Source organism: Callorhinus ursinus, unplaced genomic scaffold, assembly GCF_003265705.2.
Source record: "Callorhinus ursinus isolate GAN/ISIS: 27379988/994484 unplaced genomic scaffold, GSC_fseal_2.0 scaffold7, whole genome shotgun sequence".
NCBI classification, from domain to species: domain Eukaryota; kingdom Metazoa; phylum Chordata; class Mammalia; order Carnivora; family Otariidae; genus Callorhinus; species Callorhinus ursinus.
In genome coordinates this window covers 1,806,699-1,833,735 of record NW_027397069.1, presented here as the reverse complement: position 1 = coordinate 1,833,735, position 27,037 = coordinate 1,806,699, and the positions used below count along the sequence as shown (strand labels likewise).

The window sequence follows — 27,037 nt, the reverse complement described above, 5'->3', positions numbered from 1 at the left end:
CCTTGCTCATGGAATTACTAAGAACTATTCATTCAGGCTTCTTGGCCTTCCTCCCGTCCCTAATGGCAACACTCTGCACTAGAACACAAGAGCTAGGTGCTTTTCAGAGGTTACCCAGTGCCCACGAAACTAAAAGTCCTTGATCTTATTTTAGAGACACCGCAATTCATTCTTTCTGACCTTAACTTTCACCCTGCCTCTGTGAAAGCTCCATACCAACAAATCTAGGCTTTGGGGTTATCCTAAATGTGTGTTAATTCTTAGACTTCACCTAAGATTTCTTTCATCTTTTCATTTCCATGGAAAATTACTGATCTATTAAGATACAGCTCAAAAACCTAACTTTATCATGAAGCCTCCAGGAAAATTTCATTATAAAGTGATACTGTGCAATTACATACTTTCGGGTTTCAGGAATTTTGATTTCTTAATCTCCAACATATAAAGTCCATTTGGAGGATTGTTGTCAATTAATTCCTGTCACCCTCAGTCACTTTCCAAAACACAACTGTAATACATGGCACATCTTGTCCTAAAATAAATGCTGTTAAAACAACAGTCAGAAAACCATGTTACTAACAGGTTTTAGCCAATTTTGAGCATAAGCCTTTTGACTGAGAGGCTCAGATAGGAATGATACTCAGAAAAAATAAGTATCATTAGTGACATCTCAAACGATTTTTTAATTCAGGATTAACAAAAAGAATAAAGACATTAAATAAGAGTAAATTATCTTACTATGAAAAGAAAGCTTTAAGCATATTATTATAATACTAATTGAACAATTCCTCATGAAGCCCTTAGCAGAGTTCCTGCTGTAAAGACTCTATAAATCCTAGCTGCTATTTTTATTTTAGCCCAATCTATATGTGAATGCTACATGCTACCAGGCTGTGACCTTCAGGGATATCTTACCAAGTACTGTGGAGAAACACTTTGGCAGGTATGGGAAAGAAAAGCCCCATTCAGGTGCGTTCTAATTCAGTTTCCACATTCTGCTGATATTTTCCTTTTTTTTTTTTTTTTTGATATTTTACTTTTGAATCTCCCATTCTTGTCATAAACTGGTGCACGTGCACACACACACACACACCCCGCTTGAAAGTATCAGATGTTATGTTGAAAATTCTTAGTTCATACTTACATACTTGCCTAAATTCAATTGTTCTGTAGTAGGTGTTTGTCAAAATCATTTTATGGAGGTTCCTTCCTGATGAACGAGTACAGGATTTCCACAGCCAGTTATCCACGGCCTTCATGACTCTCTCTACCACCTTCACTTACGTTCCCCATACAATCCCCACCTTCCCATCCTTTTCCATGTTGGAAGAGGAAATTTAAGTGTCTTTAAACGTCTATGACAGAGTGCTCTCTGGGTTAGAATCTAAGCAACAGTGGGCCCCACTGAACAGAAATGTGAAGGTCAAATCCGTACAGTGCCTACACGTCACCCATCGGTGCTCTGCTACTTTGAGCACTCTATTTGCCTATGTTTTCCCTTTTGTGATCATCTTTCCATTACAAGTTAGCTCCTGACCACTATTTTTGTTTGTGACTTTGAGAATCTATTCCACTCTGAAGGAACTGTTTTTCATTTTCAAATTTTATAGAAAGATCCCTACCACTCTACACTGACTGAAATGTGGTTCTTTTTCAAGGACATTTTAGTTCCTGTAGAGTCCCATCATTTTTGAGCCAGAAGAAAGGATTACATGGTCTTTTCTCCCCATTCTCACTTCCAAACTCTGTCTTAGTGCATTTTTATGCACAATCCTTTCTCTTTGAGTTGTCTCCCCTTTCCTCATTGATGTCGTTTATTGAACCTCACGAAATCCTTTCCTTAAGAATGGTTCTAGTTTTTCTCCTCACTTTATCCTGTATCAGTGTAGATCACAGGATCTCCATCTTTACTATACATCAGAATGACATGGAGAGATTTCTAAAAATACTAATGCTTGGACTTCACCCCAAAAAGATGATCATTTAATTGGTCTTGTGGGGCCTGAGCATCAGTAAATATTTCTAACTTCCTGCAACACTTTTTTTGTCTGTTTGTTTGTTTTAAGAGAGGTGGGGGAGGGGTCAAGGGAGAGGAAGAAAAAGAATTTTAAGCAGGCTCTATGCCAAGTGTGGAGCCCGATTGTGGGGGTCGATTTCAAGAGCCCGAGATCATGACCTGATCCCAAATCAAGAGTCAGAGGCTTAACCAACTGAAACACCCAGGCGCCCTCCCCTACCCCTTTCCTTTTTTTAATGAAGCAAGATTCTTAAAGCAGTTGGAAAAGTTTAAATGGATTGACATTGACAATGGAAAGGGTGATAAAATGGAAGGTAGGAGGAAGTATATAAATTGGTGTGATTCTAGGCAAGTCTGTAGGTGACAGGAACCCAGCTGGAAGTGTTCCTACCTGTATGTGTTTACTATCTCTGTGACATAGCCAGTGAAGTTTATTCTAAATCTGAAGGAAGGTGAGCTTGGGAATAGAATTTAAAAATTAGGGAATGTATGGCCACATCCGAAAATCATGGCAAATACTGAGCTAGCATAGGAAAATATTTTCTGTACAGCACTGTGGACTCAAGAAGGGTTTAAATCGTGAGAATTGGAATCAGAACCAATTTACATTAATTCCAGCACTGTGCCTAGCAACAATGTGTCGGAGGTATGGAGATCAGTAAGAGAGAGCCTGGCATCATTCTCTACGTGTAGGCTTTGGGGTCAGGTAGAGGTGAAGGACAAAGGGTGATGAGATCAATTATATTGACAAGAGAGAAGTGATGGGTATTCTTGACATAGAGGCTGAGAACAAAAGGGAAGGCTCTCTCGAAGAACTGATAGCTCATAACAATGAAAGGATCCAAAAAATGGAGGACTTGATGTAAAAGAGTTTATCTGCTTAAAAAAAAATAAAATTATAGTTTATGTTTGGAGGGTAAGTTATTAAAGATTCTAGAAAGAGACTGAAATCAAGGTAATGGAATTCTAGCCCTGACCCAGTTTTCAGCTAACTGCATAACCTTGAATAGGTCCTGACATCCTCTGCACCTTGGAATTTTGTTGCATGAAAATACAGGATAAGGCTTGGGGATCTCTTAAGAAATATTAGTGGCAGCATTGTGTGATTCTAAGAATCAGTGAATCATCTTAAAAAAAAAAAAAAGAAAATGTTCAGTTAAGAGATCTACTTTCAAAAGAAATTTTAACTTCAGATATGAATCTGTTCTACGTAATGACTGGAGATGGGCATGGCAGGGTCTGACAAATACATGATGTGCTTTGACGGGCACATACATACCGATGACCCTCAGAGAGACACTTAACTCCTACATTCTTATTTTTCTACAGGCCTCTAGACAAATGTATTAAGCTGCCTATTAGACCTCCCAACATGAATGTCTCACATACTTCAAACTCAGTGTATTTAAAATGAAACTCATTCCTTTGCCAAGACTTTGCCTTCAAGTATAATCTGTTTCCATTAATGCACTACGCTACTAATCAACATAGTAAACGAGAGGATGAGATCACGCTCTCTTCCTTCTCTCTTCCTTGTCCACTATATTTAATTATCTCCCATAGACTCTATTAAAGAGCACCTGCATCTTTTTGTACCTCACCAAACCTAATATTGCCTTCTTGCTTTAGCCTTTGTCCTTTGGAATTTGCAGATAGTCTCCATACTGCTTCACTGATGTTTTTTCTACTGCCAAGTGATGCTCCACACTGTTGCCAAATGAATTCTCATATAGGTGAAAACAATAATGCTGATCATCTATGAGAATTCTTCTGGTGGTGCCCCACTCATGATAAAATTTACCTCCAGATTTTACTCAGGTTATGCAAGCCCTTCAAGATCTCATTCCTACCAACAATTACCTCTTAAACTCCCACACTCTCAGCTTAAGCAATAGAGTGACTTGCACTTTGAAAATGCCATGCTATTTTATTCTTCCTGTTGGCGTTGCTTCTCACCTTGCTTTGGAGCTTTCTCCCATCGTCTGCATGGATGGTTTCCATTCATCCTTCAAGAGTTAGTGAGGATATTAATGCTTTTTGGAAACCACATTCTATAAATCCATTCATGTCCATATTTTCTCACACATGGCTGGCTCTCAGGACATATTTGACTATGATGGCATGTAGAGAGGCAAAGAAATATATATACAGTGTTAACTCATTAGCTTTAGACATGAATATGGCTAAAGGCTCAAATGAGAACAACTTGGCCATGGCTACTATGCGGTTATGTGGCCAATGGCTTTCATGGAAGGGAACTGTATTTATTGGGTGAGCTCTGAATCCTAGCAGATTTTTCTGATATGATGAAACAAAAAAGTAGACTATCTGGGGCCAGCTGATCTGGCTGATAATCATGATGTTTTTATGGTTTGCCTCTTAGCATGTATCCCCCAATTCTGTAACAGCATTAGGTTAATTTTGCTCAGGGAACCGATCCTCCCTCATTTGACATCTCTGTGTCTTGGGTAAATCTATCTCTAATCATGGGATTCTAGGTGAGCCAATTATCATACAGTTTTCCTGTGACCACAATGATTGGTTCAGGGGTGTGCATCTGACCCAAACTGTGCAATCAGAAATTTTCAGGGTCAAAGATACCGGGAAAAACATATTCACTCTCTCAGAGTAAGTGCTAACAAAGAGGCACATTCCCTTAGAGGATGCTAGCAACCATTTCAGATGCATGAGGAGAGCCAGCCTTACTATGCAACCAACATCAAAAAGAAAAGAGCAGATAACCGGACAGAAACTATGCATTAAAACTGATACACCTGCTTTGCCATTAGATTGATGGATGACATTGCAAAACTACGTTTGTCTTGTTCCTTCTGACTGTACTCCTTAGAGTAATTCAGGGTCCAAAGACATTGGGATTGACTTGTGCTGTCAACACAAAACTAATGGATGTTTTTAGTGTGAAAATTCTTTGAAGGAATATCACCACTGTTTGGTGAGGAAGAATACTTGACAAATTATTTCTTCCAGCTGAGCATGCACTGACTGAAGAGGAAATCTGCACAAGAAAACTACAGAATATTACATTTCCCCTGAATCCTGTTTCTCATTATTTAAGTGTTCCACCAGTGGGAACAAGGCAATATGAAAATAATCAGAATAACAGTGTTTAGTATGAATACAGAAAAAGCCAAATACCTTAGTAAGATAACCCCACCAGGTCAACAAAAATCTAATCCCATTGTTGAGGTCACTTTCTCTTTACCAAGCACTGTAGTTGCACGAATCAAAGCAAAATTCACTTATTGTTTAATAAGATGCAGTTTTATATTGACATTTCAGAAAAAAAAAGTGAATAATAAATCATTTTTCCCCAATTTAAGATATGGCAAAAACAAAAAGGAACCAGAAGTTGAGAAGTCAACTGCCCAGGATACATCTTACACTTTCCATGAACAATTGAATAAATCCTTCCTGGCAATTTTATTTAATGGCTCATAATAATGTCACCTTGATAATAGAAGTTGCATGTGTTTTTCTTATATGCCCTATGCCCTTTTCTGTGTGAGTCACTGAATTTTTTAAACTAGAATGATCTGACTGATCATACTCATCAGATAATAAATGATCATTATCACCTTTAGGAAGTAATAAAATTGTTTGGGCTTCATTCTCCTGCCATTGTTAGCATCACCCACTTGTTGCTTTTATGTGTTCTGTTTTGTGACATTTTTTATTTTATTTATTTATTTATTTATTTATTTATTTATTTATTTATTTATTTATTTTTGTGACATATTTTAGGCAGTTATATTTGCTTTACTCTTCATGTTACTTGCGACTTTTGCTCTGGTGAATTCCTCCTGTGAACTTTTTACGCTTTCCATTTACATAACTTGCTTTTCCCATCTTAAGTCACATCCTTTTTCACCTTTAACATTGTTCCTTAGAAATGTCACTCAAAGATTTCTTTCTAATCTACATACCTAATGAGAATGTCACCAAGGCTTTATAATGCTGGTGATGACAATCCTGACTTTAATGTGAGGTTACAGCAGATTCCCTTTGATGTCCCTTCTAAAGCTAGCGTACTTTGATAGCAACTTTATAAACTGGATTGGACAAATTAAGTGACCTGACTCTTCAGTGATTCAGGCTCACATGTTAATCATGTTAACAGATGTGATTATTATTACTGAATCATTCTTTTGAACCAGCTACTGGAACACCCACATTGTATAAGTAAAGGCTCAGTTTCCCAGACAAGGCAACGGATATAAGAATCTAATATTTATAAAAGGTATTTCATGAGTTGAAAATAGGATACTTACAATGGAATTCAAGAGTTTAAAAAGTGGGGGAAGTTATGCTAATGTTGCAAAAAAATAACAATATTGAGAAAAATACAATTTTATATAATTTAATGCAATTTAAATACTGTAATTTACAACATAAGAAAATATAGCTTAAGATTCATGCCATTTGTATAAAAGTGAATAGTTATCTAAATTTCTTATAAGTTTTGACTCATTTTTCTAAAAGTAAATGGCTTTCTAAATTTCTTGTAGCCCCACACCATCAGTGAGTGGAGCTCTTTGTCAGCCATTCGGGGGACAAGAAAAATAACAGTAAATACAATTATGTCAATTCAGACATTGTGACAAAACCAAAGGGAATCTTTTAGCTCAGTACCCTCAAAGGTACTAACAGTAAACTAAACATGACTTCATCACCAAATAAATACTAAATATTGACTGTATAAAAACAACAGCAAACCCTACTCTCTCTAAATTAGTAAGAAAAAATATCATTTAAAAAGGCCTATGATACATGCAGATAAGTGTTAAGATCTAAACAAAGTGCTAGATAAACACAGGATAGTTAAGAATGAATTGTATATCAAATCACAGTTAATTCAGAGTCTGTGGCCTTTGTGATGACTGATGATTGTATTTCTACCGGAGATTAGAAAACTCTCCCCCAGGAGGAGCTAGGCCAGTGTCCCCATCTCAATTCGCAGAGTTCCTTAATTTCTGTTAGTAGAATCCTCTCTGGTCAACATCCCCTAGGAGACATGGGTCCAGCTTGGAACGACTGTTGCTGTATTCTCTTCTACCTGGAAGACACTTTCCCCATCACCAAAGCAATTTTTCTTTCAACGACTGCATACATTCTATAGTGATAACCCTCATTGTTTAAAAAAATACATTTGAGATAGACAGCTTAAGTTTTAAGTAGACCTTTGTATTTATGATTTCGTATGAATGCCATGAAGTTTTCAATACTCCCTTCTGCAGTAGTAGTAGTATACATCAACAGCCTTGTCCTGGCTTCATGACAGGTAGTATTGACTTCCTCAACCCTCCTCTTTTGACTTAGTCAAGTGGACTCACAGAGCATTTGGCCTGAGCTTCTGTCACTGCAGGAGAACATATCATGGGTTGGGCTGCTCCCATCACTCCAGACTCGTCTTAAACAGGATGCGCCAAACTCAGCCAACTTGTAGCCTGAATCATATCCACCCACTGAGCTGAGCCAAGTCAACAGTAGCCAAAACTCAGCCAACCACAGAATGGAGATCTTGAGAATAAATGTTTGTTGTTTTAAGTCATGAAATTTTTGAACCGATGATTATGCAGCATGATCATGGCAATATTCGATAAAGAAAGACGTACAGCTGTTAAGTTCTCAGTTACATTTCTTAAACTGACTTTTTATGTCCCTAATCAACTAAAACATTTTTTTTTTTAAAGAGAAGTATTTAGCTTTTTTCTAATTGTCTGGTTTAAGGGGCCTCCTTCATTCTGTCTACCATCACATCTGGTTTTGTCTCTTAATACCTTAAACTACAATTTCAGTATTTTTGAAAGTCATCTCCCTTCCTTCACATACTTTTCTTTCTCCTACAAGCCCCATTACATATTATTATGAATCCTATCATCCTAAAGCTATAATTATGTGATGATGCCCTTAGTTCTGGGGGTGAGGGATAGTGCATTTAACTGTTTTAATTTCAAGGCCCTATAATGGAGGAACATCAAAAAGTATAGGAAAGGGGATTGAGAAACCAGGCTTGGAGTGTTTCGCTTCAGATGCTTTTTTCCATGAGAAGAATAAACACCTACCTTCTTAAGCCACCGTGTATTGACATATGTGCTACATGTAGCCAAGAATATTCCTAACTGATATGGGTCTCTAGCGTACCACATGGTTGCCACAACCCGTGTACCCTTTCTATTGTTTTCAGAATAGTCTCATACCTGGAATAATGCAATCAAAATGTATTCTTACTGTAATCCCCAATATATCTTTCTTTCAAGAAATTAATCACAATATGCACTGCTGATCCTCCACTCTGGAGTGAACTTGGGACTAGACTGTCACTATCTTTCTCCTTCAGAAAACGTCAGTGTCGACTCTCATGCTCTGAGCCAAGGCAATACCACCCCCTCTGGAAAAATGACACATCGCCACTCTGTTTTTATTCCATTAAACTTTCCAAGACCATTTTGCATTTCAACAAAGTCTGTCTCTCTGTCTCACACACACAGGGCTTGAAGTTTTGTTTTAAGAGTTCACTAATATATTCCAAATAAATGTTTTCAAACTGTTCATCCTAGCCTAATGAGATTAGTTGAAGCTAACTTTCATCTTATAGATGAAACATCCTATTTGACCAAATATCCAAAATATCCTATTTGACTACACTTATGCAGGAAAACAATAAGGAACATACTCCCTACCAGTTCTTCTTAACACATTTTGTATAGCACTGAATTAGGAGTTCAAATAACATTTTCTTCTTTGCCACTAACACACATTACCTTTGGATAAATGATATAAACAAAACAAAAACAAAACAAAAAAACAGCTTTCTTTTTTAAATTAAGGAATCATACCAGATTGGTACAGATTCAATAGAATTACAGGGAATTACTTTCAAAACTACTGACATTTTTCTACCTAGAAGGTTAAAGGTGGAACCCAGAAACCTTTCACATAACTCCCCAGGTAATTCTAGAATACGCTTCTGTTGGCAAATCTATTGGGTTTAATCACTTCTGAGGTCTTGGTCAGATACATTATTTTATGATTCCAAGCTTACCTATGAACAAGGCGGGTAGTCTGAGATGCCACTCATTTCTCCACTCTTAAATATTACAAAATTTTAGTGTCCCTTCTTAAGGAACTCAAGAGAGTCAAGGCAAAATTCTTTACACAAATCAGTGGCTGCATTACTTTGGATCAGAGAAAGCTGAGTGATTTAGAAAACTAATCTAAGTTTGGGAAAAACATCTCAGGATTGACAGATACCCAGGAAGATTCAGAGTGGAATAAAATTTTAAGAAGATCTCTACCAGATTTTAGGAAATACACTCAAGTACTATCCTCTGGCAGATCACTATACTTATTCTTTATACAAAAGGATAATGAGGTCTGTAGAATTAATCCAATAAAGGAGAAGAAAGTTTAAAATTAGAGTTCTTTGGGGAACAGCTTTTCTTACGGCGTTGAATCTTTGACATTGAGACCAATTTTCATGAGCACATTCCAAATCTAATATCCAGAAAACCTGCACATTAAAAGAAATTATTTTCTGTGTTCACTTTTATGTTTATTTATTCATTGAGTATTTTCTTTTGTTACAAGAACAGTAACAAAAAAGACTCTCTAATGACAATATAAATTCAATAACTGGTTAATTTTATTGTTCAGTGAAAAAGAAAGCCACCTCAGATTGTTATTATTATTATTAATATTATTATAATGTGCTACGGAGTCAGAAGAACATTTAGTGTCATGTTTAGTTGGGCTCTAAAGGGAGACTTGCTTCAAGTTAGCTAATAAAAAATATTATGTCTGGATAAAAACTTAGGGAATTTCTTATAGGATGAGGCTGGCAGTATCATAATTTGTAAAATGCAAAAGGCAGGTTTTCAGTTTATATTCAGTTGTAGGAAGAGAGAAAATGATAAAGAGTCAGTAGGGACCCAACACCTACCAAGGGTTCCAGGACCCCCCACACCAGGAGCACATTCATATTTAATGTACTACATTAAGGGCTCCCAAAGTAAATATTTTCCATTCTCCCTGTAGCCATATTCCCCATATGCAGACAAATTAATGAAGGTGTATTCTGGATCTGTACATAAATATTCAACTAGTGTCTGTATTTATGCCCCAGCTTACAAATAACTAATGGTTGGCTGAGCCAAAATAATCATATACGCTAGGCATGTAGGAAGGATGGCTGATTTCATTTATTATACCACCTGTGAGCCTCCTAGGGGAAGGGCAGTCTAGTGAAATATTTTGGTGTGCTGACACAATTTTGTACTTGTTTATGAGGCTATGCTAGTCTCTTCCTAATTTCCTGTTATAATTCTTTGCTTCAAAGGCCAAGTCCACACATGGGAAAAATATTTTCTACAAACAGTCTCCTCACAACTCTGCTATCTGTGTCTTCAATTGCCTCCCTGGGTCTTCTGGTCCCCTTCATACTTGTACAGTCACGGGGGATTTAAGTTAACATTGGGGCCAGAACGAAACCAAAAGCAATGGAAGTTTTAGATCATTATGTCAATTGCTTGGTTTTGATTCTTCCTGAGTACAGGGGAGGAAAAACTCTCTTTCCTAATTCTCGAACTACAAATGACACTGAAAGAGTCTTTACTCCAGTGCTTTTCACAGCAAGATCAAGTAGAGACAAACTGATCTTCCTTCCAAGCTCACAACCTCTCTACAAACCTGTTTCTACCCTCGAGCAAAGTATCAATGAGATGTGGACAAACCCAAAAATATTAGTATTATTCCTTTAGTAGGCAATGACAGCATCATATCCTGGGGGAATTAGCTACTGCAGTTTTTAAGACTTCTTATTATAATGTGCTAATCCCAGCCGGGAAGCTCAATGTTACCAAAATTGGGCAGAAAATGTAGTCCTTTCTGTCACCGCATCTATCAAAGAATACCTGAAGGACTGAACAGTCTTATGACTTTCAGCTTTAAAGTACCCTTTGTCATTCACTAAATACAATTTCACTGTTCATTGGATCTATGCCATCTACTTAGTATTAAGACTTATAGCTTGAAATGTTGATTTTTAGATGTTTGCTTCACTTTAAAAATCGATAGATATTGAAGAAGTGAGAATTTTTAATACTGAATGTCTGGATTTCCAAAAAATCAGCTAGAATATGCCAGTCCAGTGGAATCCATTGCTCAGCCAAAGACAAAATGAGCAATGAGAGGCTTCATGGACTTTTCCTAAGATTTTGGACAAGTTAGAAACACTGAAACAGTTTGAGTAGGAGGAGGAAAAAGGAATCACTGACATCTGGACATTCTCACTCAAAATGATTTCTAAAATTTTCTAACTACTGACAAACTAAAAGTATGACCTTATTAAACAATGACACCAATAATTGTGTGTACACCAATAACTGAATGTACACCAATAATTTTTCCATTCCTCGTTTGTCAAATAAATTCTGGCATCATAATAAACAGCAAAAAACTTAATAATTCCTGGCCAATGGCTTAAAAAATTTTAGAAAGAAAATGAACATGCAAATAAAAATGATAATTAGAGTCCAGAGGGCACATTGCTTAACTGATAATTTGTTTGTTGTGCTGAAATATTGCAAAGGTTTCTGGTATGCACATCATGTTGTACCATATGTGATTCTGTTTTGCTTACAACAAAATAATTGTTGTTGTCTGGGCTTTGGAATCAATCTTCTCCTTTTTTATATATGCCCTGATGATCACATTATTAAAAATGTCAGTATGAGTGTACAGACTAACATTAAGTATATCTCTTCCTAAGTTGATTTTTTTTTCTTGAAATGTACCCATTTTTATCTGTCTTTGAATATTTAAGGTGTACTTCCAAAACCATTCCCCCCCAAAAAATGAACTTTTTTTTTGTTTTATCTAATTATCTAATAAATTAATACAACAAGGGAACTCATTAAATGCAAACGAGGAAGAAGGAAAGGTGTTGCTAGAACCTAATTAGCAAGACACAAAGATACCAATTAACACCTATAGCTCAGGAAAGAAAAAAAGTTTTTTCATGTGGCACCATCAAAAAATAAAACCACAGCTGGTTACACATATTAAGTGGAGTGCAGATGAATTTTAGTCTTCTGTTGGCATTAGGGCCTCGGGAGTATGGGAAGAAGGAGGAGGGGGAAGCCAGAGAGAAAAATTTCTAGGCTAGCCAAGAAAGCACCATTTTGTTAATTTGAATGCCTTCTGTTCAGGTATTTGGAAGATAGTCTGCATTTTGGGGAAAATTTTACACAAACTCCATGCCAATGCTATTTTATTATTTTCAATAATAAAATGTCTCTAGAAATGACTGCAAATATGTAATTCATCATGATAATTTCTGTCAATCTTATCATTATTTTCTCAAATCTCATGGCTTCTGTGATAAAATTAACTTCGTAAGACATAAATCTTCATGGTTTCCTTAGTTTAACTAGGTATGAACTCAACAGGCAGTTTTAAGTTTTCTAAAAGACCACGAATAGTGCAAAGCCATCACACATGGGTGTGACTGGATGAAATGTAACATTTTAAAAGGCAACTGTGCAGTTCGTAGAGTTTTGCAATTTTCAGTATCACTTCAACTGGGAGTCCACACCCACCCCTCCTAAGTGTGTAATTATGGCAGAGGGGTTAAGCGCCGACGGTGAACCCAGAGTGTGCTGGCAGGTTTCAATAAATAAAAGGAGTTTGGAAATAAGTATTAACCTAAAATAACGTTATGCCAATCTTCCCTGAGATAATATTTTTAAGCTTGTATTTGGAGATAATTTCAAGCTTAGAGAAAAACTTCAAGAATTGTACAAAGAGTTGCCATAAACCCCTCAACCAGATTCACTGATTATTATGTCATCTTTATGTGCTGTGTGGGTGTGCACACATGTGGACATGTCACACCCAGCATTTGAGAGTAAGTTGTTGCTGTAATACCTCCACAGCTCTTACTGCTTGAGTGTACATGTCCCAAGAACAAGGACATTCTTTCTTAATGACAGTACAGTTACCATTTCAGGAAACACATTGATAGAATACTTTGATCTACCATCCCTGGTCCAGTTTTGCAAATTGATCCAATACTGGCCTTTATACCAGATATTGCATTTGGTTGTAATGTCCCTTGGAGTCTCCTTTAAACTGGAATGGGTCCTCAGCCATTTTTTGTCTCTCATGGCATGGACATAATGGAGCCACCTGCCCCCATCAATCATATAAATTGTGATTACATTAATTTTGTCTTAGTGTATTCCCTGTTTAGATCTATGAGATCATTTTAAACTTTGCTTTAAACAACATATTACATAGTCAGATGAGTCCCGTTGCAGATCTCACATGTTGATCAAACTGGATATATTTCTATGGCTTTAGACTTCTATTGGCAAACCCACACCATCCTAATACCAAAGTCTTCATTCCCATCCAGCTAAAAAATATTTCCAACATTTTTAATGATTATAAGATTAAAATGTATTATTGAAATCCCATGGTTTTCAAGTTGGAAAGTTAAACATTTTGATCTGTTTATCACTTGTATCAATTTAATGTGTGTATCTTATGTCCAAAAAGACCACGTCAATTAAATTACACACTTATCAAAAGATTGACTCTATTTCTTTACTATCAAAAGAGCCTTTTTACTAAGTTATCATCAATAAGAAGATGAAAGGTGGCTTATTGTCTGGTTGGGAAGATAAAACATATACATATAGCACAGGGTAGAATAAAAGCAATATAGTAACAGAGGTGCAGGTAATATGCCATTCTTTAACCAAATTATTCTTATCATTAAAAACTCAGATTAAAAAATTAAATACATACATACATACAAACTCAGATCAAGAATCCAAATACCCTGATCATTCTGGAAGTCATGTTATATTTTGTTTGCTATATTTCACACGTTCTTCTTAACATATGACCTATTGTTCTAATCTGAACTAACTGATTTCTAGGTCTGCTGGAAATTATTCTGACGTTTCCTATCACTTATCTTCCAGATTAGAGCCACCACGCCTTGGTTCCTTATATATTCACACTTCATGTTTTCCCCTTTGTTCTGCTGAAATACATTCTCAAATTATTTTCTCAAAAATTATACAAAGTCAATTTACTTAGTGCTAAATTATTATTTCTTGTTCTTACACATTAAAATGATAATTCGGCTAAATAAGGAATTCCTAGAACTTTCATTCTCAATCCTTTCTTTTCTTAAAGCATTTTGCAGACACCGTTCCTTTGTCGTCTGGAATCTAGAATTGCTAAAGCCAGAGAGTTAAACATCCAACCAAGATATAGAATTTGAAAGTATGTTAGTAATACCCCAATAATAAGGAAAAAAGTTGAACAAACTAAAAAAATCACATTATTCTTGGATCTCAGCTGAGAACTAAGAATTCAGGGAAACCAAGTAGCCTAAAACCCAAGGGAAGACAGGCCTTCAGACGAGAGCTGAACATGAAGGATGGCAGCAAGATGAGACCACCATGGTCCCCTTGCATTGAACATGAGGACATTTTATGACAGTGCTTCACAGACAGAAAATGTTTGAAGTAAAGCTGGGCCAGTTTCTGTTCCCAGGCCCTAAGAAACTGGCAACCTCTACTTTCCCTCTTCTGGAGAACCTTCTCTCAGAATCCCTGGCTGCCATGGTGGTGGTCAAGACACAGAATGTGATCTGTAAGTATGAGCCATGTGACCTGACGCTGTTTGATATTCTTTAACCTAAAAATATAAATTTCATAAGTTTTAACCAAATATGAATCTTGAGATATGCTGGGATAAGAGTTGATCTCATGAGGAACAATAATAGCCCATGGATGGGGAACTAGTGGGAATTCTTCTAACCAGAAGTGGCAAAAACATGCCACCTACTTTTATGTCACGTGAGGTTAAATAACATAATTGATCAAATAAAATACTGATTTTTCAAAACTGTGGAATGTCTGGAGATATTGCACACATACCCTCCCATTTTGGGAACAGGTTTTAAGCTTCTAGCAAGTTCCAGAGCCTAGACCTGGTGACAGTGCCTCAAGACTTGATTCTGAAATGGCTTCGTATCCAGATCCTAATTCAGTGATTTTTGTACAGGTATCTGCCCTTAAATTTAACTGAATTCTGTCCTTTGAATCAGTTGTCCTCTGGCTTGAGTAAACATTTTATGCTATGTGCAGTCATGTCCCTGCTTGGTCATACATACTTGCGGGCACAGTAGAATCCAGTCTGAGACTGTAAGGAACGGGACCTCTAATTCCCACCTACCACAACATACAGAAGGCCAACAGTATCACAAAAATGACCTAATAATTATAAAGAATACCATGACTTTAAGTCAGGTCATATACGGAGCAGGCCGACAAGCTGCCCTTTCCTCTACTTTTTACTTCCAGTAGGCCGTGAGAATTTTACTTTGGGGCCCCACCATATACAGCACTAGTGGCCTGGACTCTCTTCAGACTGTTCACTCAGTTACTACCACAGACAACACTCTGGTGTTGACTGGTGTAAATTCCAACTTGCTCTCCTCTTTGGGCAGGGACACGTGGAGCTAGCCTGACCAGCACACTGTCCAACCCTACTCCTTCAACTACTCACACAGTTCTCATGCTCTCCATGCCCATCTGTGTCCATGAGCCCCCAAATCTCTCTGGGTCTCCATGTGGAAGCCACTACTTGCTTCCTCTGCCTCCGTCTCACACATACTTTGGATGTGGCTTGTTACTTCCACCCTAACTTCTATATGCTTGCTGTTTTTTATGTATTTATTAAAATGAACAAAGATTTGAGAAGGTAAGTCAACAAATATGTATTGTAGGTCTGCCATTTTGAATTCAAATTTGCATTTAACAAGTTTGTATCATTTCCATAAGACTTGCATTTCAAAACACCACAGCTATTCTGTCTCTATTACAATGTCCGCTAAATATCTACTCATTTACTGAATACACACCATGCCCTAAGTGTTCTAGTGTCTGCCTTCTATGCACCATCCCCATATTGCTTAGTGCTCCAAAATTTAGATATTCTGCTGCGGGGTAGCCATGATCTAAAAGTTAAATATGCATTTGAAATGACCAGCGCTCAGAGAGAGACTGTCTACCTGCGTCCAAAAGAAGTTGAGACTGCACAGAGGAGGATGTTGGACTGAGTGTTGAAGGGTGAGAAAAATCCTGGCAGGTGAATAAAGTGAAGAAGGGAGTCGCAGGCAAGGATGCAGAGACAAAATGGTTTGTCTGGGAAATGAAAGCCTTTTCATGGGGCTAGAAAACAAGATGTGTGCGGAAAAGCTGTTGCAGAAAAGACTAGAGAAATGAGCATGGATTAGAACAACCCGAAGGATGTTGGTTTTGATTCCACAGCTCAGGCAGAACCCTGAGGAGGCCAGCTGATGCTGGAAACCAAGTGTCTGGTCCCCCCCCCCGCCCCGATCCACCCGGCCCCTTCCATCACACAGCCCTAACATCCTGAACCCAGGAGCACTGACGGTAGGTTGTGTAATTGTCAAGGGATTGACAAAAGAGTGGCTGAAAAAGAAAGGGGAGGTGTGGGGCGTGTGGGAGAAATGTTCTGAAGAATGCTGTGAAGGAATGGATCAAATTAAGGGTCTGGCTCCTAAGGAAAGAAGCAGCAGCAGGAATTAAAAAACAAAGTTTGAAGCTGCATGGCAGGCACTGGGGAATAAAAAGATGGGAGAGAGAGAGGATGTGATTTACTGGTTGCAGATATTGATCTCTCCTAGTTGCGCTGGAGAATTTCCTGGTGTTAACAAGGTCCCAGGTGTGCCCAGGAGAGTGGGTGGCAGACGGCCGAGAGTGCAGGTTACCGACAGGGAGGAGCGAACAGGAGGACGAGCAAGGGCTGGGGCGAGTTAGGGGAAGAAGAGGCGCACAAGGAGGGGTGTGAATCCCGCGGGGGTCTGCGTACTGCTGGCCACTGGCCGTCAGCAGAACACTGACAACGTGCTGATGTTAAAAAATTAACACTGAAAGAACGGGGAACTTTGAACTGTGTGTGGAAAACGAAGAGGCAGGGAGGTCAGTGAATAGATTCTGGATGTGCGGGATGATGAGGCATTCTGGAGAAAATGAAGATTTGGCAACAAAATGAAAAACAATGATGCAGAAGACAAAAAAAAAAAAAAAACCCAAGGAAATATCATTTCCAGGTTCTAATCGCAGCCTACTGGAAGAACTACTAACGACATCAGACAGTGGAGAAAGGAGTCTGGAGTCAGGGGAACATTGCGAACTCAATTTAGACTAGTTATGTTTGTGGTTACACACAAATGGATCACATCAATATGACTCGAATTGGATGAAAGTAAGCAAGAACCACATGTGTGCACTTTTTATATTTTGTTTAGTTTGCAGTGGAAATAACTAGTAGCCAGTCTTTACCTTTCCCCGTAAAATATAAGCACAATAAGAAAACAATGAAAGTCACAATTTTTTGTCAACCCTTGGTGCAGGCATTGGGCTAATATTTGTGGGTACTTTCCGTAATTAATTTCTAATATCTCTATGCAACCAGATTGTTTACTCACCCTCCACAGCTGGGATTGCTGAGTTATATACTCCAGGTTCACCCACGTTGCTGAACAACTCAGGGGTTAGGAAGCACCAGCCCCCTGCATGTTTGAAAGTTCACAAATAACTTTTGATTCCCCCAAAACTTAGCTACTCACAACCCATGGCTGACCCAAAGCCTTACTGATAATACATACACATTTTGTATGTTATATATATTATACACTATATTCTTACAATAAAGGAAGCTAGAGAAAAGAAAGTGCCATTCAGAAAACTATAATGAAGGGAAATACATTTATGGTACTCTACTGTATTTATTGAAAAAAATCCATGTATAAGTGGACCTATGCAGTTCAAACCTTTATGGTTCAAGGGTCAACTGTAAATTTGATTCTAAGCTCCATGATTTAATCTGTCATACACAAAAGAGCACGTAATCCCAGAAACTCAATGTGACTGCTTCAAACTGATTTAACAAACTTCAGCTCTTTGCGGGATCCGCAGAGTTCAGATTAGCAAGTAAGTGAGGAAGGCAGTAGCTAGGAACATGGGTTTTACATAAGTTGCAAAGATCTGGTCTAACTTTAAACTCTGACATTTCTTTGCTGTGTAATCCCGGTAAAATCGTTAAACCTCTCTGAGCCTTAGTTTCCTCAGTTGTAAGCTAAGGAAAATAAAAATGCTGACCTCATATTTCTGTGTGACAAATGAGATCATGTCTGTAAATTTCTTAGCACCAAGCTAAATCAAGATTAGCTGTTAATAATGGCTAATACATTAGGCTTATTATTATATTTAGTTCTACAATATTTATTTCACTGGAATCTACACAAAATCTGTATTTTTACATTCTTATTATTGCACCAAAAAAGAGATATTTGGGTTACTGTAACATCTCGATCTGTATACACTGGACACTGAAAATTTTTGAGGTCATCTGCTGTTCTTTAATATTGCTCTGTGAACATTGTAAAACTCCAGGTCGCCCCTTGAATTTAATACACCGCTATTGGGTTGCCAAATCCGTTTCAGGCAAAGCGAAATCTGACTGGAGTTTCTTTAAATTTCTTCTAGACCAACCCTTCACAATCAAAAGGATTAAGTTATTGCTAATAAGAGAAAAAGCATTGGGTTCCATTAGCATCAGAATGAAGACTAAACTTTTCCATCAAACCAGGTGAATTTGCGCTTCAGGGATAATGGTGTTAATGCAAAGCTGTTACTATAAAAATGCAGACCACGTGTAGCTAAAGTTGATGGAAATTTCTGTAAATATCAAAAGCAAAACATTGCCAGAAAAAAAATTGCTTGAATAAAATGTCTGAGTTACCTGACTGGTGTGAGAGCGCTGTGAGTCCTGGTGCCCCAGTGGCTGCCCGCCTCCTGGAATCCCCAGGGCGCTTCAACTAAGAACATCCCTCCTCCTATCCCCCTACAGGGGTTTGTCTTGGAGAAGGGCAAACATGCTCTGTGTGCTATAAGGATGCAGTTATTTACAGAAACTCAATAATTCAGCTTGAGCAGAGTGGAACAAAAGTATATTATATAAATGGATATTACCATTTTTTAATTAAAAGACGTAGTTTTTCTTGCACCTTATCTCTGCTCCCTTTTTCTCATTATCTGCAACAGCCTTTCTCCACCCATTCTACTGCACTCACAGACCTTTCTTTGAATGTCCTGGACGTCATAATGTCTCGTGTCCCTGTCCTAGTCATCTGGGGGCTCCTGTCACCAAAATGTCATAGATGGCACAGTTTAAATAACAAAGCATTATTTTTCATATCCCTTGAAGCCGGGAAGCCCAAGATCAAGGTGATGACTTGCGGGGTTCATGAGGAGAGCCCTCCTCCTGTGTGCAGATGGAAGCCTTTTTGCTGTGTCCTCACATGGCTGAAAGAGAGAGACAATCTCTCTCATGTCTTTTTCTGGGAGCACGAATCCCATTATGGGGGTTCCAGCTGCATGACCTACTGTAAACCTAATTGTCTCCCCAAGGTCCCTCCTCATAATACCATCACACTGGAGATTAGGGCTTGGGCATATGAATTTTGAGGAGACACAAACATTCGGTCCATAGCACTGGCCATCATGCATAATAGTCTCTCCAAGGGAATGTAATTAAATGAAACCAAACTGCACCCAGAGGTCAGAGCAGCATCAAGCCATACGGCCATTATGGTCATACAAAGGACAGAGAGCAAGAGAAGGGGTGTTGGTTTGCATGTCCATAAAAGGTCTAGGTAAGTGTTTCCTAACATCAGGTTTCACCCACCTCCTGTGAGCTGAGAGTCTAGGTCCTATGGTGGTTGGCTGCCCTTGGAGACATGTTGCACAACAGCCCCTCATGAGCAACCACCCCTGCTGAGACTGTGGGTGAGCTTTTAATGTCCAGCAGAGTACCCTTAGGTATTTTCAAACACGAACCTGCCTGGAAATAGATATGTGGGCTTTTGACCAGAAAAAAAAAAAAAAAAAAGTATGAGGATAAGATCACTTCTACCTATGGTGTGAATTTTAACCTTCTTTGTTTAGGGATACAATTACAAAACAGCTATTTCTGAACTGCAGACACCCTTTGGGTTTTCTTTATTAGGATATAAATTCCAATGAAGAAAGTAAACTAAATGCTTAAAAGGGGCGTGGCACAGCAGAAGAACAAAGATTTTGGAACAAAACTGAAGGAGGTGTCCCATCGCCAGTGAGGTCACTTACTAGCTGCATGACCCCGTCATGTCACTGAAATTCTCCAGCACTTTGCTTCCCTAGCAGGAATTGGGGGAAAACATCATTATCCAACTCGTCCTATGGTGAGAACTGTTTCAGAGAGTGCATTGGAAAGCACTTTTTATCCTATAGAATGCTGTGAAAAATTGGATTGCCATTTTGTTTTGATATTTCCTTTGGAACTGATAAAGAAAATACAAATTTGTGTCTGTGGAGTTTCTCCCTTCCTTTCTCCACATATCATGCCTCGACATACACACTTCTGTCTAATGATGTGTGTTTAATTGGTGCATATGGACTAGAAGAATGGAAAGACTTTTTTCAGCTGATGCCCTCACTTCATGCTGTGAACATGAAAATACTTAAATATACCCCAAAAAAAGTGTATGGTTATGGCTTTGGCATTTATACACCATCTGCTGCTCTTCACTCAGATCCTCTGCATCGGCCTCCCTTGCCAACTTGCCATCACAAATATTATGATTACTCACCCACAGGTGCAACCATACAGCATGACTCTCATTAAAACCGGCATTGTATATAAAAGGGAAATAACATTAAATGCGATTTTCCTACATTGAAATTCATGCGTATGGATTCTATTGTCTTCCTCGATAATTCTAGCTTCTGCGATAAATGTTCTCAACTTCTACGCTGCCCTACTTTTTGGAATGAAGAATAACACTCCATGCTTTCTCTTGAGAATTACTTATCACAAGATTAAATCTGCATGGAGAGATTTAAATTCATCTGGAATTTTTTCTCTTCTTTGATTTGTTTGTTAAATCATGTGTTTGTTAAATCATCATTTGCGATTTCTAATTTGTAGTACTAATTGCATCTACTTTGAATTCTGTATGAAATCATCTTCATAAAACATTGTGCAATTTACTCTATCATATTTATATGAGCTTTTCATTGCCTTTCCTTTTCTGTTTCATATATTTTTAAAATGGTGAAACAAATTATAAAAAGAAAGTTTATTTCTCTTCATTAACTCAACATTTATTAGGCTTCATTATTAAAATAAATTATTAAAAATATTGAGCTATTTAGTGAATGTTCTTGATACCAATTATTTAGCTCACATTATAAAAAAAATTATATTTCTTTCTAATGATTTACATAGTTCGTGCTATGAGCCTGGCACTTTTCCATGTATGTTACAGTACCTCAAAGAAACCCTATGATACAGGTACTATTGTTATTTACATTTCATAAATGAAGAACCTGAGACCCAGAAAGAGGAGCTAAGTTGCTCCATGTCACATCACTAGTGTTTTTTGCAGAACCAGGATACAAAATGTACACAGTTTGTCTCTACACTTAATGCTTTTAAAAAATAGGTCTGTGGTTCTCAAACCATAAGAATCATCTCAAGAGCTTTTTAAAACATGGAACATGGTTTTCTGAGCCCCATGCTCAGAAATGCAGAGATTCAAAGTGGGACTAAAAAATCTGTGTTTCCAACAAGTTCACAGATGATACTGTTACTACCGACCCAAGGGCCACACTCTGAGACCACTGAACCACCGATGTGGACTCTCTTAGGAGAATTACCAAAGATACCAAGATTATGAACCCACAAACACTAAAACTATATTTTGTTTTAGAAGAGATAAAAGTTCATCAACCAACATATATGTAATACTAATACTTAGCTTTATGTGAAAGCATCTTTCAGAAGAGATTTAGAGTCAAATGGCTTTGAATTTCAATTCTTTCTTTGACCGTCATGATACTGTGCCAGTGAACAAATGATATATCTTCACTAACTCCAATTTCCCCAACTGTAAAATGGACATAATATTGGCCTTAGTGTTTGTGTGGATTAACTGAGAAAATATGTGTACAGCATCTATCATAAGAACTCAGTAGTTGCTAAGCTCGATGTTATTTTCCTTCTCAGGTTATTCTAACTCAATAAAAAAAATCAGAAATTATTTAAATTCATCAATAATATACTATGAAGAACAGGGAGAAACAGCATTAAGAAGAGGGATCAAGACATTAGAGGAGGGTGCCTGGGTGGCTCAGTCATTAAGCATCTGCCTTCGGCTCGGGTCGTAATCCCAGGGTCCGGGGATCGAGTCCCGCATCATGTTCCCTGCTCAGCGGGGAGTCTGCGTCTCCCTCTGCCCCTCACCCCACTTGTTCTCTCTCTCTCTCTCTCTCAAAAATAAATAAAATCTTTTAAAATAAAAAAATATTTGAAAAAAAGACATTAGAGGATTGGAGGTTATATACTGACAAACCTCTTGTTTGATTCAATTGGAAATTCAATTGATTTTGTAACAAAAGTAAAAAATTTGCTGGCCAGCTTTCTTACAAAGAGCTTGCGTGAGGTGATTAAGGACCATTATATTCTCCTGAAATAGTTGCCTCCCAACAGGAACTCAGTAAGCACTTTAAACTATGGGACATGCTTACAAAGAATAGGATACTTACCATTGTTAAAAATAAATGTCATGTCTCGGGCGCCTGGGTGGCTCAGTTGGTTAAGCAACTGCCTTCAGCTCAGGTCATGATCCTGGAGTCCCTGGATCGAGTCCCGCATCGGGCTCACTGCTGGGCAGGGCGTCTGCTTCTCCCTCTGTCCCTCCCCCCTCTCATGTGCTCTCTCTCTCTCATTCTCTCTCTCTCTCTCATTCTCTCTCCTCAAATAAATAAAATCTTAAAAACAAACAAACAAAAAAAAACAAGTTTAAAAAAATAAAAAAAAATAAATGTCATGTCTCAACTCTCGCCGAATTAATCAATACATTGTTACATAGCATTCTCTAACCACATATAAATTTAAATATTGTTTCCCTCTTCTTCTGATCTCTAAAACTTATTCTCCATCTCTATACTCTGTATTCTTGGTTACAAGTTAGGGGGTCATGTTGTAAGCTTCTACTTCATTAAGTCTAATGTTGGGCCAAAATAGTGTGAGGTAACACTGTGGAGTCAAGATGATTTGGCTGCTATCCAAACACAACCTGGGTGACATTGTTTACTTCCAGGGCACTTTTGATAATCACGAAGAACACTGTCATGTTAAAACTGATTTGAAGCATTTGATTTTCCTCGGATCCCATGCTCTACATCTTGGTCAATGACTGATAGCTAGGAGAATGAAATGCACACGCAAGATCTTGTAAAATGGAAATGATAATATTGGCATGGACGAGTTGACTTCCAAAGAAGGGGTTAAACTAATCCATGGTATTAGAAGGCAGGGTAGCAATCATCTTTGAGATGGGGCACGAGAGGGATATGGTCATATTCTCTTAGTATCTTACTTTTATTGGCATCCTGGTTACATGGCTATGTTCATTTACAATCCATAGCGATTATGGTTTATGATTTGTGCCATTTTCTGTGTATATGCTAACTTTCAATAAAATTTTACTTTAAGAAATAAAGCAAGTTCCTAAGCTCAGGGTATTCTCCCATGCTCCAATATTCCCTGTTTATAGAGCAGGCTAGGAAAAAGGCTAAGTCACAAAAAATATTTATTCACTCCTAAAAATTTTATTTTTGGTCTGCCATTCAAAGAGGCATCAAAAAGACAACTTTCTTTGAACAAAGTATTTTTTTATTTCATGGCCTGTATAAATACACATTTCAAAAGATTGTAAACTAATTCTTGTTTTATGGTAGCTCTTGGTTTCCATTTCTTTATACAAGTCAAAAATCATCTCTAAATAAAAATCAGTGACCTAAATTCAGAGGCATGATCCAGGACAAGCCCATCTAGTGCTGGAAAGATGAAAATCACCATCTTCTAGATTTATTTATCTTGTTACTGTGCTCCAACAGCATCATTTCAGTTTCTAAAGACTTTAGAATAATTTGTTTCCTCTAAACCAATTTGTATCATGTCAAAGTGAAATTGCCGTTTTACAACCACCTGGGGGAACGAGCGATCCCTTTCCATAAATAAAAAAGTGATCTGCATAAATATGTACTAAGATATCCCTACAGACTTTAGGAATTTTGTATATGAAGAGAAGAGGTGTGAATGGAAACAATTAAAAAATTATGTGAGGCAAGTTACAACCTTCACTACACTTGCCATATTCTAATTGTCTAATAAATTAATATCAACGCTGAGAGCAGATTTGTACAAATATTCATTTGGGATTAGAGCCAGCTTATTCAGATAAACACATACCTTCCCACTGAGCTGCATGTTCCAAAGTAGAACTGTAGGAAAAAAGTCCTTCAGCAAATATGAAAAATGTGGTAGTCAGAAGATCCAATATATTGAATTTGAAAATTCGGAGTTATCTTGCATTGAACTGCTCATCAAAGGGTATTTTTACATTAATCAGCCCTAAATGTGTTTCCTCTGTCTCCGCACTGCATTCATATTGAGCAGACAGATAGGGGACAGATAAAGCAGGGATGAACGCCTTCCCATTGACAAGCTGTCAGGGGATATGGAAAACTCGGTCCCAAATGAGAGGGAACAACAACAAAAAAAAATGTTTTTTGAAATAAATGTCTTCATTAATCCCTTTCCAAAAATGGACGGTGTTTTGAGTATTCAGGCGAACACTTCAAGCCTGAATCAAGTGAAAAGCTATGCTCGCAGCATCTTTAGTCTGTGACATGTTCTGCGGTCCCTCTCCTCTATCCTTCCATGCCGTCAGCGAGTGCGCGAGGACTGTGCTGAATCAGGAACCTGAACTTGGGTGTAATTATACAATCACCTTGAGCAAATGTAGCCTCAATTAGCAATCCCTGGCGTTGCGTCACACTAGGAGAGCTCTGATTGTGAGTTTTAAATACTTCAACAACTGGCCTCTCCCTCCAGTGCACCTCCCGGTCTCCTGAAGCTCATCACTCTCTTGGATCTTTCACGAACATTCTATCCCTTTTGTGACACACCACATTTTTTGCTCCTGTGTGCTATTTCTACTTGCTCCACTCAAATATTTTTTTCCCCCTCCTCCAAAACACTGGCCATCTTTCTTCCTCTGGGACATCTCCCCTGGTAGCCTACCTCCTGGGAAACACAAGTAGAAAAGGAGATGGCTTTCTTCATGTGATTTTAAGCATCAGAAATTTTTTAGAAATTTCACCATTTAATGCCTGATGCCTTAGTTCTAACTCTTTAAAGGGAGCTTTATCAGTTTTGACCATTTGGACTTACTAGTACTAGTCATTTATTAAAAGACATGGCTGTTACTGTGCTCAGCCATACAAAGAAAATAGAACTTGCTTCCTGACTTCATGTTCACCACTGCCTAAAGCGGGAACCAAACATGTGAACCGGTAATTGAAATGAAAATATTTTAAAACTATAAGAATCAGTAGGGAGGGGCGCTGAGTGGCTCATTGGCTGAGCGTTTGACTCTTGGTTTGGGCTTCAGGTCGTGATCTCAGGGTCCTGGGATCGAGCCCCCAGTTGGGCTCTCTGCTCAGCACAGAGTCTGCTTGTCCCTTGCCTTCCCCCTCTGCTCTTCCCCTCACTTGCACGCTCTCTCTCTCTCTCTCTCTCAAATAAATAAATAAAATATTTTTTAAAAAAAGAAATCAATAGGGAACCAATGAGAGAGCAATGCATTCTTTGAGAGAGTGGGGAATATATCGGGGATTTCACAAAAGAAAAAGACACTCGAACTGGCTATTCGACGTTAAATCAGAATTCACAAGGAAATGAGGCAGGCGAAGGCTTTTCTGGGTAGAAAAAAAAAATGCAGAAGCATTTAGTTGTGGGGTTGGGGCAAGCACACTTAGTTTGGAGAACTGCAGCAGCTCAGAATCCCTGGAGATTTGGGGGAGCATGCAGAAAGACCACATGAGCTGGAACCAGATCCGGTGATCCTGAATGCCACTGTATGTGGTTGCACATGGCTTGGTGAGCGGGGGACCACAGAGGAGTACAGCAAGAGAACGAAGGGTGGGGGAGAAATCTCAGTGGGAGGAGCACAAGAGAGATGCTGCTGTCTCTTGCTTTCATCCTGCTAAGCTCTGCCGTGGAGACATATCCCTAGTCGGCAGGCTCAGCAGGAGTGGGGGCCAACCAATCCTTCAGCTAGGAGAACTGTGAGTTCTTTCACCGGAGATCTGGTGCTAGGGCTTTTTTTTTCATGTTCTGTCTGATTAAGCCTTTATCATGGGCCCAGGTTATGATTAAACAACTCTTCATCCCTATCTACCATGACAGAGTTTTGTGCTTTGCCTCATTAAATTTTCCATAATGGAATCTTTCTTCGTGCCTGCAAACCTTCTCCGAGACCAGAGTAAAGTAAACAGCTTGGCCGATACCCCGCATTAAGTCATGCATCTAACCAATGTTTATGGAGCATCTACTGTATGTCAGGTCCCATTTTAGACTCTGCCGGCAGAGCAGTGGACAAAACAAGTAGACATCCCTGCTGTCATGGAGTTGCCACTGTACTGTGGAGCACAGGCAATAAGCAAAATAATCAAGCAAAACATGTAAGTGAGATTTGGGATTGGTGCTGTGAGAAAAACAGACCAGGGACAGTAGACATGATGTGTGTTTGTGGAAGTGCAACTGAAGATAGGTAGCAAGGGGGCGGCGCCCGGCTGGCTCAGTCAGTAGAGCGTGTGACTCTTGATCTCTGGGTCGTGAGTTCTGAGCCCCACACTGGGCATTGAGATAACCTAAAAAAAAAAAAAAAAAAAAAGGGGCAAGGCAGGTTTTACTGAGAACATGACATTTGAATAAAGACCTAAAGAAGACGAGAGAAAATGATGAGGATCTGTAGACAATGGCATGGGATGAGCATAGTGC

The 27,037-nt window shown here is 38.4% G+C and overlaps 1 long non-coding RNA gene across 2 annotated transcripts in view; it reads right to left on the bottom strand.

Annotated features, from left to right (window-relative positions):
• Nucleotides 1-27,037, bottom strand: part of LOC141373038 (uncharacterized) — a 64,938-nt gene that overhangs the window by 10,478 nt on the left and 27,423 nt on the right. The window contains exon 1 of one of the 2 annotated variants that reach the window (XR_012378667.1): nt 24,443-25,100. The exons of the other annotated variant lie outside the window; for it this stretch is intronic. This is a non-coding gene — a long non-coding RNA (uncharacterized lncRNA). Of the gene's footprint in view, nt 1-24,442; nt 25,101-27,037 lie in introns of those variants that run through there. 2 annotated transcript variants of the gene reach the window in all.